This window comes from Anomaloglossus baeobatrachus, chromosome 10, assembly GCF_048569485.1.
Source record: "Anomaloglossus baeobatrachus isolate aAnoBae1 chromosome 10, aAnoBae1.hap1, whole genome shotgun sequence".
NCBI classification, from domain to species: Eukaryota; Metazoa; Chordata; class Amphibia; order Anura; family Aromobatidae; genus Anomaloglossus; species Anomaloglossus baeobatrachus.
Window position 1 is genome coordinate 130,709,515 of NC_134362.1, and position 15,894 is coordinate 130,725,408.

At 46.1% G+C, this 15,894-nt stretch overlaps 1 protein-coding gene across 1 annotated transcript in view; it reads left to right on the forward strand.

Moving 5' to 3' along the window:
• SYT9 (synaptotagmin 9) overlaps positions 1-15,894 on the forward strand; it is a 1,761,445-nt gene that overhangs the window by 648,985 nt on the left and 1,096,566 nt on the right. The window lies entirely within an intron of this gene.

Here is a 15,894-nt window from a genome sequence, read left to right on the forward strand (position 1 = left end):
TGTATATGGGAGTTCTCACATTTGAAGTGACTTTGAGAGGCCTATAAGAAAGAAAATACCCAAAAGTGACACCCTTCTGAAAACTACATACCTCACACTACTCAAAACCACATCCAAAAAGTTTACTAACGCTTCAGGTTCTTCACAGGAACCAAACCAATGTGGAAGGAAAAAGAAAATGTTACTTTTTTACACAAAAATGTTACTTTAGCTATAAAATGTTGTATTTTCACAAGGGTATCGAGAAAAAATGCACCATACAATTTATTGTGCAATTTCTCTGATTACACAGATGCTGTGAAATACCACAGATATATGGTGGAAATCAATTGTTTCGGTGCATGACAGGGCTCGGAAAGGAAGGAGTGCCATTTACATTTGTTAAAGAAAAATTAGCTGGAATTATTAGCCGATGCCATGTAGCATTTGGAAACCATCTGAGGTACCTAAACAGTGGGGCTCCCCCACAAGTGACCCCATTTCAGAAACTAGACTCCTCAAGGAACTAATCTAGATGTTTGGTGAGCACCTTAAACCCCTGGGGGCTTCACATAAATTTATAATGTTAAGTCGTGAAAATAAAAAAAATAACATTTTACCACAAAATTATTATATCAGTAAAGTAGCTTTTTTTCACAAGAGTATCAGCAATAAAAAATTTAGCATAAAATTTATAGTGCAATTTCTCCTGAGTACACAGATGCCTCATATGTGGTGGAAAAAAAACTGTTTGGGCACACGGCGGGGCTCAGAAGGGAAGTAGCACAATTTGGCTAAAAAATTGTCTGTAATCCTTAGAGGACACCATGTTACATTTTGAAAACCCCTGATGTGCCTAAACAGTGGAGCTCCGCCACAAATGGCCCCATTTTGGAAACTAGACCCCTCAAGGAATTTATATAGATGAGTAGTGAGCACCTGGAACCCCCAGGAGCTTCACAGAATTTTAAAACGTTGAGTTTTGAGAGTGAAAAAATAAATTTTTAATTACAAAAATGTTGCATTAATGCCAAATTTTTCAAATTCACTTGGGTAACAGGAAATAATGAAACATACATTTGTTGTGCAATTTATCCTGAGTATGCCAGTACCCCATATGTGTCAAAAACTATTTTTGAGGCACAATACAAAATGAAGAAGGGAAGGAACTCATATTGGAGTGCAGATTTAGTTGAAATGGTGTGGGAGTTCCACGTCACATTGGCAGAGCCTATGAGGTGCCAAAACAGCAGAAAACCCCAACATGTGACCTTATTTTACAAACTGCTCCCCTCATAGAATTCATCTAGGGGTGCAATAAGCATGTAACACTACAGGTATGTCACAAAATTTTATACTATTCGGCAGTAAACCAAAACTGAAATATTTTTATCACTAAAATGTCGTTTTAATGCCAGGTTTCGAATTTTCACAAAGAGAATAGATAAAAAAGAGGCCCTATAATGTGTTACACCTCCTTAATATGGCAATACCTCACATGTGACTGTATAGTAGTAGTGCTGTCCTTGTACCGCACAATGCAACAGTTTGGACGCAGTGAACACGCACTCTGTCCAATATGCTATTATTCCTAGTCATGGGCATGCACCCTTACACGTAATTCCAGTGCAAGTGCTCAGCAAGGAGCACTGAATAAATATGAGCCACGCTGTACCGCGATTATTTAGAGACAGAATAAACAAATCAATAGCAGTTGAAGAATTGACTTTTTTTATCTGTATGTATTTTTTTTTAAGCCATTCACCTTGTCGTATAGGTGAATAGACTGTTTTATTCTTCTGGCAAGTATGATTACTGCAATACCAGGCTTATATGGGTTTTTTTTAGGTTTGGTGACTATCACACTAAAAAATGCTTTTTACAAAATAAATGCTTTTTGCATCACCGGATTTTGAAGACTAGAGTTCTTTTATTTTTCTGCAGACAGAGTCATTTGAGGGCTTGTTTTTTTGCGGGATGAGTTAAAGTTTTTATTGGTATCATTTTTGGTCACATACTTGTTTTTGATCACTTTCTATTCCACTTTTTGTGAGGCAGAATTAAGATGAAATAGCAATTCAGGAACAGGTTTTTTTGTTTTTTTATTTTACACCGTACACCATGCCGTAAAAGTGAGAAGATAGCTTTATTCTTCAGGTTGGTACGATTGCAGTGATACTATATATAGATTTTTTTTTGTTTTGCCGCTTTTACACCATAAAAACTATTTTATACGGGAAAAAAACAGTTTTTGCATTGTTGAATTCTGAGAGCTGTAACTTTTATTTATTGGCAGATGGAGCTGTGCAGTGGCTTGTTTTTTGTGAAACAAGATGACGCTTTCAGCTGTAACACTTTTATTAATATATGACTTTTAGATCGCATTTTATTCCACTTTTTTTGTCAGCTGTATGTTCAAAAGACCATGTCCATTGAAGGGGTTAACTAGTGTAACAGTTTTATAGCTTGGGTTGTTATGGACGCGATAATACCAAATATGTGTACTTTTTTGTTTATTTTTGTTTTTTTATATAAATTTAACTATTTTTAATGGAATATTTTTTTTTTTAATTTTTTTATTCTTTATTTTCTGTCTTTTTTTATAATTTTGCTTTTTTAACTTTTATTACCTTTTCACTTAGGGGCACTTTGCACACTGCGACATCGCAGGTGCGATGTCGGTGGGGTCAAATTGAAAATGACGCACTTCCGGCATCGCATGCGACATCGCAGTGTGTAAAGGCTGGAGGATACGATTAACGAGCGCAAAAGCGTCGTAATCGTATCATCGGTATAGCGTCGGCGTAATTCATAATTACGCTGACGCAATGGTCCGATGTTGTTCCTCGCTCCTGCGGCCGCACACATCGCTGTGTGTGAAGTCGCAGGAGCGAGGAACGTCTCCTACCGGCCTCACTGCGGCTTCCGTAGGATATGCGGAAGGAAGGAGGTGGGCAGGATGTTTACATCCTGCTCATCTCCGCCCCTCCGCTCTGATTGGCCGCCTGCCATGTGACGTCGCAGTGACGCCGCACGACCCGCCCCCTTAACAAGGAGGCGGGTCGCCGGCCACAGGGACGTCGCACGGCAGGTGAGTGTGTGTGTGAAGCTGGCGTAGCGATAACTTTCGCTACGCCAGCTATCACCACATATCGCTGCTGCGACGGGGGCGGGCACTATCGCACTCGGCATCGCAGCATCGGCCTGCGATGTCGTAGTGTGCAAAGCCCGCCTTAGTCTATTTCTGTGATAGCACTCCACAGTTCTCTGATCGCAGCTGCAATGTTCTACAGTGCTCAATCACAGCAGTACTAGAGATGAGCGAACCTCTCAAACCCCATAGAAAACAATGGGAGGCAATCACAAACACATAAAAACACATAGAAAACACCTTCAAAGGTGTCCAAAAGGTGACAAACAACTCCTAAGACACCACAAACACATGGGAAAGTGACAAGGACATATACTCATGCGAAAACAAAATGGCTGGATGAGGAAAAAGAGGAGGAAACCCAGATATAGGCATGGCATGCCATTCTAAAATCACGTAAAACACCGCAAGGGGACTCCAAGCAGAGTCTCCCTTGTTTTCCAAAAATTCAGCCACACACATCACTTCAGTGGCATCACTTGTGCCCCAGTTGCAAACTGGACAGGTTGATTTGCATCAAGCACATTCAAAAATACGCCAGCCTTAACTGTCCCCAGGATGACACTGGGGTAGGTAGCAAAGTCTTTGCTGAACCATGACTTGTTCATCTTGGCTCATTTTTAAAAACACAGCAAGGGGACTCCAAGCAGAGTCTCCATTTTTCAAAAAATTGGGCCACACACACCACTTCAGTGGCATCACTTGGGCCCCAGTTGCAAACTTGACAGGTTGATTTGCATCAAGCACATTCAAAGCAGCATTTACTCTCCCCAGGATGACATAGGTAGTAAAGTCCTTGCGGATCCATGACTTGTTCATCTTGATGAATGTTAGTTTGTCCACATTGTCACTGCACAGACGTGTGCGCTTATCTGTCAGCACACACCCAGCAGCACTGAAGACACGTTCAGAGAAGACGCTGGCTGTGGGACACAACAAGATCTTCAAGGCGTAAGTGGCGAGCTCAGGCCATTTTTCAAAATTGGAAGCCCAAAATGAGCAAGGCTCCAGTTGCAAAGTCATGGCATCGATGTTCATTTGGAGATACTCCTGTATCATCCTCTCCAGCCGTTGCATATGTGTCAGACTTCTTGTCTCTTGTGGCCTTGCATTGGATGGTCTAAAAAAATTCTGAAACTATTCCATAAAATTGCTGTTACAAGCACCAGATATGGTGTTGCTGGTACAGTTTGACTGATAATGACGAGACAGTCCCATGCTTGGCAAATGAAAACTGGGAGATTCACTCCGTGCACCACTGGTATTTGGTGGAAAAGCTGAGCTAAGATTGAGTAACAGCTTCTGCTGATACTCCTGCATACGTGCGTCCCTTTCTATGGCTGGAGTTATTTTGCCAAATTTGGACTTGTACCAGGGATCTAATAGTGTGGCAACTAGAGTTGAGCGCGGTTCCTGGTTCGTGGTTCTCCAGTTCGAGGTTCGAGTGATTTTGGGAGGTGTTCTAGATCGAACTAGAACTCGAGATTTTTGCTAAAAGTTCGGCAGCTCGAGTTACGTTCGAGAATCGTTCTATCAGCAAAAGTGTGGCTTTTTACAGCTACAGTGTGCAGGGAGCCATCGCTGGCAGCCTGCGGTAAGCTGGTAACCAAGATAAATATCGGGTATCCAAGCAAACTGCTTTGGTTAGTTACCCGATATTTACCCTAGTTACTTGTACAGGGAGCCGACACTTACCCGCTGGGCTCCGCCCCCTCCTGCACGCGGCATGTACACACACACACACTCACACTCACCTGTCCCCAGCCATGCAGTCCCCGGCACTGACTTCAGTGCCACATGGCCCCGCTAGGCTCCACCCACTTCGCACTCCGCCGCTCGCACACACAGCCCCGCTAGGCTCCACCCACTTTGCACTCCGCTGCCCGCACACATGGCCCCGCTAGGCTCCACCCAGTTTGCACTCCGCCGCCCGCACACATGGCCCCGCTAGGCTCCACCCACTTCGCACTCTGCCGCCCGCACACATGGCCCCGCTAGGCTCCACCCACCTCGCACTCCGCACACATTACTCCGCTTGGCTCCACCCACCTGGCACTCTGCACACATTACCCCACTTGGCTCCACCCACCTGGCATTCCGCACACATTACCCCGCTTAGCTCCACCCACCTGGCACTCTGCACACATTACCCCACGTGGCTCCACCCACCTGGCACTCTGCACACATTACCCCGCTTAGCTCCACCTACCTCACACTCTTCACACATTACTTCGCTTCGCTCCACCCACCTGGAACTCTGCACACATTACCCCGCTTGGCTCCACCCACCTGGCACTCTGCACACATTACCCCACTTGGCTCCACCCACCTGGCATTCCGCACACATTACCCCACTTAGCTCCACCCACCTGGCACTCTGCACACATTACCCCACGTGGCTCCACCCACCTGGCACTCTGCACACATGGCCCCGCTAGGCTCCACCCACCTCGCACTCCGCACACATTACTCCGCTTGGCTCCACCCACCTGGCACTCTGCACACATTACCCCGCTTGGCTCCACCCACCTGGCACTCTGCACACATTACCCCACTTGGCTCCACCCACCTGGCATTCCGCACACATTACCCCACTTAGCTCCACCCACCTGGCACTCTGCACACATTACCCCACGTGGCTCCACCCACCTGGCACTCTGCACACATGGCCCCGCTAGGCTCCACCCACCTCGCACTCCGCACACATTACTCCGCTTGGCTCCACCCACCTGGCACTCTGCACACATTACCCCGCTTGGCTCCACCCACCTGGCACTCTGCACACATTACCCCACTTGGCTCCACCCACCTGGCATTCCGCACACATTACCCCACTTAGCTCCACCCACCTGGCACTCTGCACACATTACCCCACGTGGCTCCACCCACCTGGCACTCTGCACACATTACCCCGCTTAGCTCCACCTACCTCACACTCTTCACACATTACTTCGCTTCGCTCCACCCACCTGGCACTCTGCACACATTACCCCGCTTAGCTCCATCCACCTGGCACTCTGCACACATTACCCCGCTTGGCTCCACCCTCCTGGCACTCCGCACACATTACCCTGCTTAGCTCCACCCACCTCACATTCCGCACACATTACCTTGCTCGGCTTACCTGCGGTGATGAAGTCCCGCCCTCCCGACCTCAGCGCTGTCACTGTCCTCCATGGCCGCCGCTTATTACATCACCTTCTCTCGCTGCCGACCTGAGACTGTGACTAGCAGGGATGTCATGGGCTCTCGCGATACTTGGCTGTGAAGGCGGCGGTCATTGAAGTCAGTGACAGCTCTTCTATCAGCAGTGCAGGAGATCGTCACCGCAGGTAATGTACCTCGCTCCTGACTGCAGCGCTCGTTATCCCCTGCAGTGACTTGGGCTGACCTATTGATGTTAGCTCAGGTCACTGCACGGCTCTCCCAACCAATGGGGAACATTCTGTTCTTCATTCACTGGGACAGTGACTATGGTATGGATCGTCATGAGAACCCCTTGGATTACAGCAGACCTGGATTTGTTTTTCTTTCTAATAAATTGGTGAAAGAGGGAATGTGTTGGGGAGTGTTTTTTCAAATTGCAGCCTTAAGACTAGAAAACTGTGTATTTAATCTGGGACACAGCTGACCACTTGCCACCATTCATATTGGAGTTTGACATGACACAAGTCAGGTATTGATAATGTTTTTAACTTCAGTAGGTTAGGGACTGTCTCAGATGGGTACACCTTGGCGAGGTGAGACAGCTTTTTACCTTTTTGCAAAAATGTATACACTAAGTACCCTGTTATTAAGCACTTGCAATTTATTTATTTATAGTCAGGGTATTTTTCATGCAATTTTCTCTTTGGTTTTTTTCTAGTCTTAAGGCTGCAATTCACATGCTTAATGTTGCATGTTTACTGAATATTGTTTCAGCTCAGTTTTTTTGTGTTTTTTGCATGTTATCTTGCTTTTTTGCAAGTTGGGGGCGCAGCCCTCCTAATACTGAGACTGAACAACTAATTGCGTCTCACTTCACTGTGTATTTAATCTGGGACACAGCTGACCACTTGCCACCATTCATATTGGAGTTTGACATGACACAAGTCAGGTATTGATAATGTTTTTAACTTCAGTAGGTTAGGGACTGTCTCAGATGGGTACACCTTGGCGAGGTGAGACAGCTTTTTACCTTTTTGCAAAAATGTATACACTAAGTACCCTGTTATTAAGCACTTGCAATTTATTTATTTATAGTCAGGGTATTTTTCATGCAATTTTCTCTTTGGTTTTTTTCTAGTCTTAAGGCTGCAATTCACATGCTTAATGTTGCATGTTTACTGAATATTGTTTCAGCTCAGTTTTTTTGTGTATTTTTGTAATTATTATTATTTCTAAAATAATTATAAAAAAGAGTCAGGGGTGACCTCCACATTGGATCCCCAAACACGGTAAAGCTGCCAGCTGTAGTTTTCAGGCTACAGCAGTCTGCTTTACTCTAGCTGGCTATCAAAAATGGGGGGGACCCCACGTCATATTTTTTTTAACTATTTTTGATTGCCAGCCAAGGTAACGCCAGGCAGATGGGGGTGGCAACCCGTAGCTGTCTGCTTTATCTGCTCTGAGAATCAAAAATACCGTGGAGCGCTACATAATTTTTTTTAATGATTTATTTTTACAGCACTGTCATGTCAGGCAATCAAAATACAGGGAAGCCCATTTTTTTTAGTTATTTAAATAAATAACAAAATATATATATATATATATGGGCTCCCGCTGCATTTTTTGTATTTCTAGATAAGGGTAATCCAAGCACCTACTGGCTGATAACCGCCACTGCTTGGTGTTACCTTCACTGGCAATGGAAAATCCAGGGAAGCATTCTTTATTTTTTTTCCCAAAAAACTAAAAAAAAAATGAGGTGAGCTTTGCCATATTTTTGTATGCTAGCCAGGTACAGCAGGCAGGTACGGGCTGCCCCCAACCCCAAGCTGCCTATTTGTACCTGGCTGGGAACTAAAAATATAGGGAAACCCTTTTTTTAATTATTTCATGAATTTCATGAAATAATAAAAAAAAACCAAAAAAATACAATGTGAGCTTCGCCCCATTTTTGTGTCCAGCCGGGTACAACTAGGCAGCTGGGGATTGGAATCCGCAGCACAGGCTAGCCTGAGGTTTCTGTGGGCGCCTCTGCTGCGAATTGCAGTCCGCAGCCGCCCCAGAAAATGGCGCTCTCATAGAAGCGCCATCATCTGGTGCTGTATCCAACTCTTCCAACAGCCCTGGAGCCGGGTGGCTTGCTGGGTAATAATGGGTTAATACTAGCTTTGTTCTACTAGCTAGTATTAAGCCAGAGATTCTTAATGTCAGGCAAGTTTGACCCGGCCAATAAAAGTCTCCAATAAAGGGTTAAAAAAAAGACACCACCCAGAGAAAAAATACTTTAATAGAAATAAATACACAGACACACTTAGAGACTCCATGTGTATAACCCCCTCACCCCTCCACGATCCATGGTCTTCTGTCTTCTTTCTCCTTCAGCCCATGCAGCTCTGCTACATCAGGCTTCACTGCATGGGGGAAGACTCTGTGCTCCGTGCAGAAATCACTCAGTGAGAGTGACCACAGGCTGCTGGCTGTTAGCAGTGACTTCACAGCCGGGTTGCAATAGCAACGGTGCTCCGATCACGTGATTCCCGGTGCCGCTATTCACCGGCTGCGACAGCCAGTCCTTGCATGTGGGCTAACTCTGTAAAGAGCGCCCCATGCAGGAACGGGGAGACGTCCGTGTGCCAGAGCATCTCGCCAGTACAGAAGATACACAAACGATCACCGCGTACTGGAGAGATGCAGTGACAGGACCTAGGACCAGGACATGACGTATAGACATGTGACCAGTCTGTAGCCAATGAGATAATAGACACGTGACTGGTCACATGGCTATTTTGACATCACGATAGGTCCTGCATCACTGCTGGTTATCGGGAAGACGCAGCGATTACCGATGGAAAAGTGGCAGGAGACAGAGTGCAGGACGGATTGCGGGCACCGGTAAGTGTTATGGCAATGTTTATTAACTGTATGTGTACATTTATAATGTGTTTTTATGTGTTTGTAATTGCCTCCCAGTGTTTCCTATGGGGTTCGAGTGGTTTGCCGAACTGGTTTGCTGAACCGAACTCAAATGGCGCCTCCGATCGGTGAACATAGCTCAAGCCGAACCGTGACCGGTTCGCTCATCTCTAGTGGCAACCCAGTAGTCATCATTACTTCTAATTTTTACAATCCGAGGGTCATGTTGTAGGTAGTGGAGCAAGAAGGCGCTTATGTGTCTTGCACATCCATGCGGACCAAGTCCTCGCTGTGTTTGTGGATTAGAGGTGTTAACTAGAGATGAGCGAACCGGTCGCGGTTCGGCTCGAGGTCGGTTCGCCGAACGGAGCTCCCGTTCGAGTTCGGTTCGTCGAACGTTCGACGAACCGAACTCGAACCAATAGGCTATAATGGGAGGCAATCACAAACACATAAAAATGCATTATAAATGTACACATACAGTTAATAAACATTGCCATAACACTTACCGGTCCCCGCGATCCCTTCTGCACTCTGTCTCCTGCCGCTATTCCATCCGATGATCGCTGAATCCTCCCGGTGACCGGCACTGCCAGCAGAGATGCAGGACCTATCGTGACGTCAAAATAGCCATGTGACCAGTCACGTGGCTATTATCGCATTGGCTACAGACTGGTCACATGACTATGACGCGTCATGTGGGACCTGCGAATGCATCTCTCCGGTACACGGTGCACGCTTGTGTATCGCCGTGTACCGGCGACATGCTCTAGCACACGGTCGACTCCCCGTTCCGTTAGGGACCGGCTGACACAGCCGGTCATTAACGGAGATCACTATTGCCATAGCAACACAGTTAGCGGTGACGTCACCGCTAACCACGGCTCCGGGAGCACCGTTGCTATGGTAACGCGTCAGTCAGCGTTACCGCTGTTACCGCTAGCAGCACTGATCACTCACGGAGTGAAGGCTGCACACTGCTTCTCGTGCAGCTTTCACGGAGTGAATGCTCCACGGGAAGCAGTGTCTTCCCCCATGCAGCAGTGATGTAGCAGAGCTGCATTTGTTGAACGAGAAAGACAGAAGACCATGGATCGTGGAGGGCTGACAGGGGGTAATAAACATGGAGTCTCTAATGTGTCTGTGTATTTATTTCTATTAAAGTATTTTTTCTCTGTGTGGTGTCTTTTTTTTTTTAACCCTTTATTGGAGATTCTTAATGGCCGGGTCAAACGTGCCTGACATTAAGAATCTCTGGCTTAATACTGGCTAGTAAAACAAAGCCAGTATTAACTCATAATTACCCAACAAGCCACCCGGCTCCAGGGCTGTTGGAAGAGTTGGATACAGCGCCAGATGATGGCGCTTCTATGAGAGCGCCATTTTCTGGGACGGCTGCGGACTGAAATTCGCAGCAGAGGCGCCCAGAAACCTCGGGCTAACCTGTGCTGCGGATTCCAATCCCCAGCTGTCTAGTTGTACCCGGCTGGACACAAAAATGGGGCGAAGCCCACGTCATTTGTTTTTTAATTATTTCATGAAATAATTAAAAAAACCGGGCTTACCTATATTTTTGGTTCCCAGCCGGGTACAAATAGGCAACTGGAGGTTGGAGGCAGCCCGTTGCTGCCTGCTGTACCTGGCTAGCATACAAAAATATGGCGAAGCCCACGTCATTTTTTTGGTGGGCAAAAACTTCTGAATACAGTCCTGGATGGAGTATGCGAGTATGCTGAGCCTTGTAGTTCTGCAGCTGCTGTCTGCTCTTCTCCATACAGACAGCAGCTGCAGAACTACAAGGCTCAGCATACTCCATCCAGGACTGTATGCAGAAGTTTTTTGCCCCCTGAAAAAATTATGTGGGCTTCGCCATATTTTTGTATGCTAGCCAGGTACAGCAGGCAGGTACGGCTGCCCCCAACCCCCAGTTGCCTATTTGTACCCGGCTGGGAACCAAACATAAAAGTAAGCCCTTTTTTTATTATTTCATGAATTTCATGAAATAATTAGAAAACAAATGACGTAGGCTTCACCCCATTTTTGTGTCCAGCCAGGTACAACTAGGCAGCTGGGGATTGGAATCCACAGCACAGGTTGGCCTGAGCTTTCTGGGCCCCACTGCTGCGAATTGCAGTCTGCAGCCGCCTCAGAAAATGGCATTTTCATAGAAGCGCCATCTTCTGGCGCTGTATCCAACTCTTCTAGCACCTGCCTGCTATACCTGGCTAGCATACAAAAATATGGCGAAGCTCACGTCCTTTTTTTGTAGTTTTTTGGCAAAAAAAATAAAAAATGCTTCCCTGGATTTTCCATTGCCAGTGAAGGTAACACCAAGGAGTGGGGGTTAGCAGCCAGTAGCTGCTTGGATTACCCTTAGCTAGCAATACAAAAAATGCAGCGGGAGCCCATATATATTTTTTTTAATTATTTATTTAAATAACTAAGAACAAAATGGGCTTCCCTGTATTTTGATTGCTGGACATCACAGTGCTGTAAAAATAAATCTTTAAAAAAATGACGTAGCGCTCCGCGGTATTTTTGATTCTCAGCGCAGATAAAGCAGACAGCTATGGGTTGCCACCCCCATCTGCCTGCCGTTACCTTGGTTGGCAATCAAAATACAGGGAAGCCCATTAATTTTTTCTATTTAAAAAATAGTTAAAAAAAAAAATGACGTTGGGTCCCCCCATTTTTGATAGCCAGCTAGGGTAAAGCAGACGGCTGTAGCCTGAAAACCACAGCTGGCAGCTTTACCGTGGTTGGGGATCCAATGTGGAGGTCCCCTCAGGCTCTTTTTTATAATTATTTTATAAATATTAATAATTACACAATAAAAGTAGGGTCCCCCCCAAATTGGATCACCAGCCAAGGTAAAGCGGACAGCTGTGGTCTGGTATTCTCAGGGTGGGAAGGTCCATAGTTATTGGGCCTTCACAGCCTAAAAATAGCAGGCCGCAGGCACCCCAGACGTGGCGCATCCACTAGATGCGCCAATCCTGGCGCTTCACCCCAGCTCATCCCGTGCCCTGGTGCAGTGGCAAACGGCGTAATAAATCGAGTTGATACTAGCTGTAAAGTCACCTGAGATCAAGTCCAGCAGTTTGTGATGTCATGGCGTCTATTAGATACCCAACATCATAAACTGTCAGCACTAACAAAAAAAAAAAAATCGACAAAAGAAATTTATTTGAAAAAACAGTCCCCAAAACATTTCCTCTTTCACCAATTTATTGTAAGAAAAAAAATAAAGGGGTCCCACGACGACTCTGGACCGTCTAGAATATGGGGGGAGACACTCAGGGAACATATCCCCCATTTTCTAGGAGTGCGGACCCTTCATGTGAGGAGTGTGGGTGCAATGAATCTGCACTCACTCTCCCCGGGTCCACAGCAGCAGAGTCCATGTCGTAATGGTTGCTACCAAAGCTGCAATGCCCTGCTCATGAGGTAAGGCCATGCCTAATCAGGAGAACTACTGTAGAGGAAGCTCTGCTCCCTGGTATATAGGTGCTCAGAGGTAATAATAGATAAAATTAGTGAGTAACCTCGGCACTCTAAATCTCCCAGACTAAGTCAGTAAGTCACAACGGATAGTAATGCAAAATCACTCTTTATTGGTCCGTATTAAGAAAAAAAATTTTTTCATAAGCATATATGTTTTTGTCCAAAACAAGTTACAAATGACGTTTCGGCCTGAGCCTTCGTCAGATTGGACTTATCTGCATGTAATCATGAAAAATGACAATAATCAGTATCACATAAGAGTGAGAGAACAATAACATAAACTCAAACAATGTAGAGGTACAATTGGGATGCAGCAAAAAAATTGCAACACAGCAAGAAATGAAACACATGATACAAGTGTCATAATACAGTACAAGGACAATATAGTAATGACAAATATGGGGCAGAGTAGGCTTAGACAGCTCTGGTACGAAAGAGATGTCAATCATAAAGTAACATGTGCAGTAGGTGTAGAGCTACACTATGCATGGCAGAGCTAATGGGTAGACCGACCAGAGAAAAAGAACGGAGAAAAAGAACGGAGAAAAAGAACGGAGAAAAAGAACAGAGAAAAAGAACGGAGAAAAAGAACGGAGAAAAAGAACGGAGAAAAAGAACGGAGAAGAAGTGGAGAAGAAGTGGAGAAGAAGTGGAGAAGAAGTGTTTGTTCATGCCAGATGGGAGATAAATAATTTTTTACCGGCGCTGTCATTTACTGTAATGTGATCATCGGTGTACGGTGTATACCTGTGATCACGTGAGCGAGGACCGGAAAAACCGTCCTGAATCATGATCTCCAGGGTCTCAGCTAGCCCTGAAACCCCGGAGATTTTCTGACGCAGGGGGGCGTTATTCACTTATTTCTGCCTGCTGTTTATAAACAGCAGATCAGAATAAGGCTACATTAACACGACCGATCCATTTTTGCGGTCTGCAAAAAACAGTCCGTTTTTTTTCACGGGTGCATCCGTGTGGCATCTGTTTCCGTTCCGTAGATGGTCCGTATGTCATCTGTTTGTCATCCGTGTGCCTTCCGTTTTTTTTGTGTACTGCAAAAAAACTGAAGGAGGGTAAATGCATAAATTTACCCAGGATCCATAGCTTCATCCTACATGAGGCGGTCACATGTCAACTCCAGTGCCATTTTCTACGGCTTTTTAGAGCGTAGAGCGCTCTGGTGATTTTCTTGTGCTTGTACACTTCATATCAGTCTTTTCTGTCATTATAATGGCAGAAAGACACATAATGTCCCACTCTCCTGCATTTTGTAATTTTGCACCCTTTGGTGCCTTTCATGTGGCACTAAGGGGTGCTTAGCTTTGTATTTAGCCAAAAAAATGAAAAAAAAAAATGACGTAGGGTTCCCCCTAGTTTTGTAGCCAGCTAGGGTAAAGCAGACGGCTGCAGCCTGCAGACCACAGCTGGCAACCTCACCTTGGCTGGTAATCCAAAACTGAGGGCACCCCACGCTGTTATTTTAAATTAAATAAATAATTAAAAAAAAAAACACGTAGGGGTCCCCCCAAAATTGGATCACCAGCCAAGGTAAAGCAGACAGCTGGGGTCTGATATTCTCAGACTAGGGAGGTCCATGGTTATTGGACTCTCCCCAGCCTAAAAATAGCAGGCCGCAGCCGCCCCAGAAGTGGTGCATCCATTAGATGTGCCAATCCTGGTGCTTCGCCCCAGCTCATCCCGTGCCCTGGTGCGGTGGCAAACGGGGTAATATATGGGGTTAATACCAGATGTGTAATTTCACCTGGCATCAAGCCCTGGGGTTTGTGAGGTCAGGCGTCTTTCAGATACCCGACATCACCAACCCAGTCAGTAATAAAAAAAATAGACGACAAACACATTTTTATTTGAAAAAACACTCCCCAAAACATTCCCTCTTTAACCAATTTATTAGAAAGCAAAACAAATCCAGGTCTGATGTAATCCAAGTGGTTGCCATGACGATCCACACTGTCCCAGTCAATGAAGAGCAGAATGTTCCCCATTGGCTGGGAGAGCAGTGCAGTGACCTGAGCTAACATCAATGGGTCAGCCCAGGTCACTGCAGGGGATGACAAGTGCTGCTGTCAGGAGCGAGGTACATTACCTGCGCTGATCTCCAGCACACTGACAGCACCTGTCACTGAGTTCAATGACCACCGCCTTCACAGCCAAGTATCGCGAGAGGCCCGTGACGTCACCGCTAGTCAGTCTCGGGTCGGAAGCGAGAGAAGGTGATGTGACAAACGGCGGCCATGGACGACAGTGACAGCGCTGAGGTCGGGACTTCATCACCGCAGGTAAGCCGAGCGGGAGCATGTGTGCAGAGTGCCAGGATGATGGACGTGTGTGTGTGTACATGTGTACATGCCGCGGGCAGGAGGGGGCGGAGTGAGCTGAGCGGGGAAGTGTGGGCTTCCTGCACGTAATTAGGATAAACATCGGGTTACTAACCAAAGCGCTTTGGTTGGATACCCGATGTTTATCTTGGTTACCAGCTTCTGGCAGGCTGCCAGCGATGGCTCCTGCACACTGTAGCTGTAAAAAGCCCTGCTTTTGCTGCTAGAATCGTTCTCGAACGTATCTAGAACTATCGAGCTTTTGCCAAAAAGCTCGAGTTCTAGTTCGATCTAGAACAACCCCCAAAATCACTCGAGCCGCGAACTGGAGAACCATGAACCACGAACCGCGCTCAACTCTAGTGTTAACCGTCCTTTCTTCTTCTGACATCTCCCCCCAACCTCGTTCAACCGAAATTTGACCAAGGTCTCCCTCATCTGCTGAGTCTTCCATGTCCATCGAGAGTTCGTCCTCAATTTCTTTCTGGTCTCCTGCACCTTCTTCAACATTTTGGCTGCTACTATGTGCCCTTGTTAATCCCTCTCCCCCACCGTCCCATGCCTGCTGTCTTGGTGATGATGAACGTCTGGACCTTGTAGATGTTGGTATCCCTTGCGCATATGAATCCTCCTGTACTTCCTCCCCTTCCTCTTGTCCCACCCCTTGACTCCGAATAGTGTTTAGCGTGTGCTTCAGCATGTAAATGACAGGAATTGTCATGCTGATAATGGCATTATCAGCGCTAAACATATTCGTCGCCATGTCGAAACTGTGCAGAAGGGTGCATAGGTCCTTGATCTGAGACCACTCCATCAGCGTGATCTGCCCCACCTCTGCATCTCGTTAGCCCAGGCTATACGTCATAA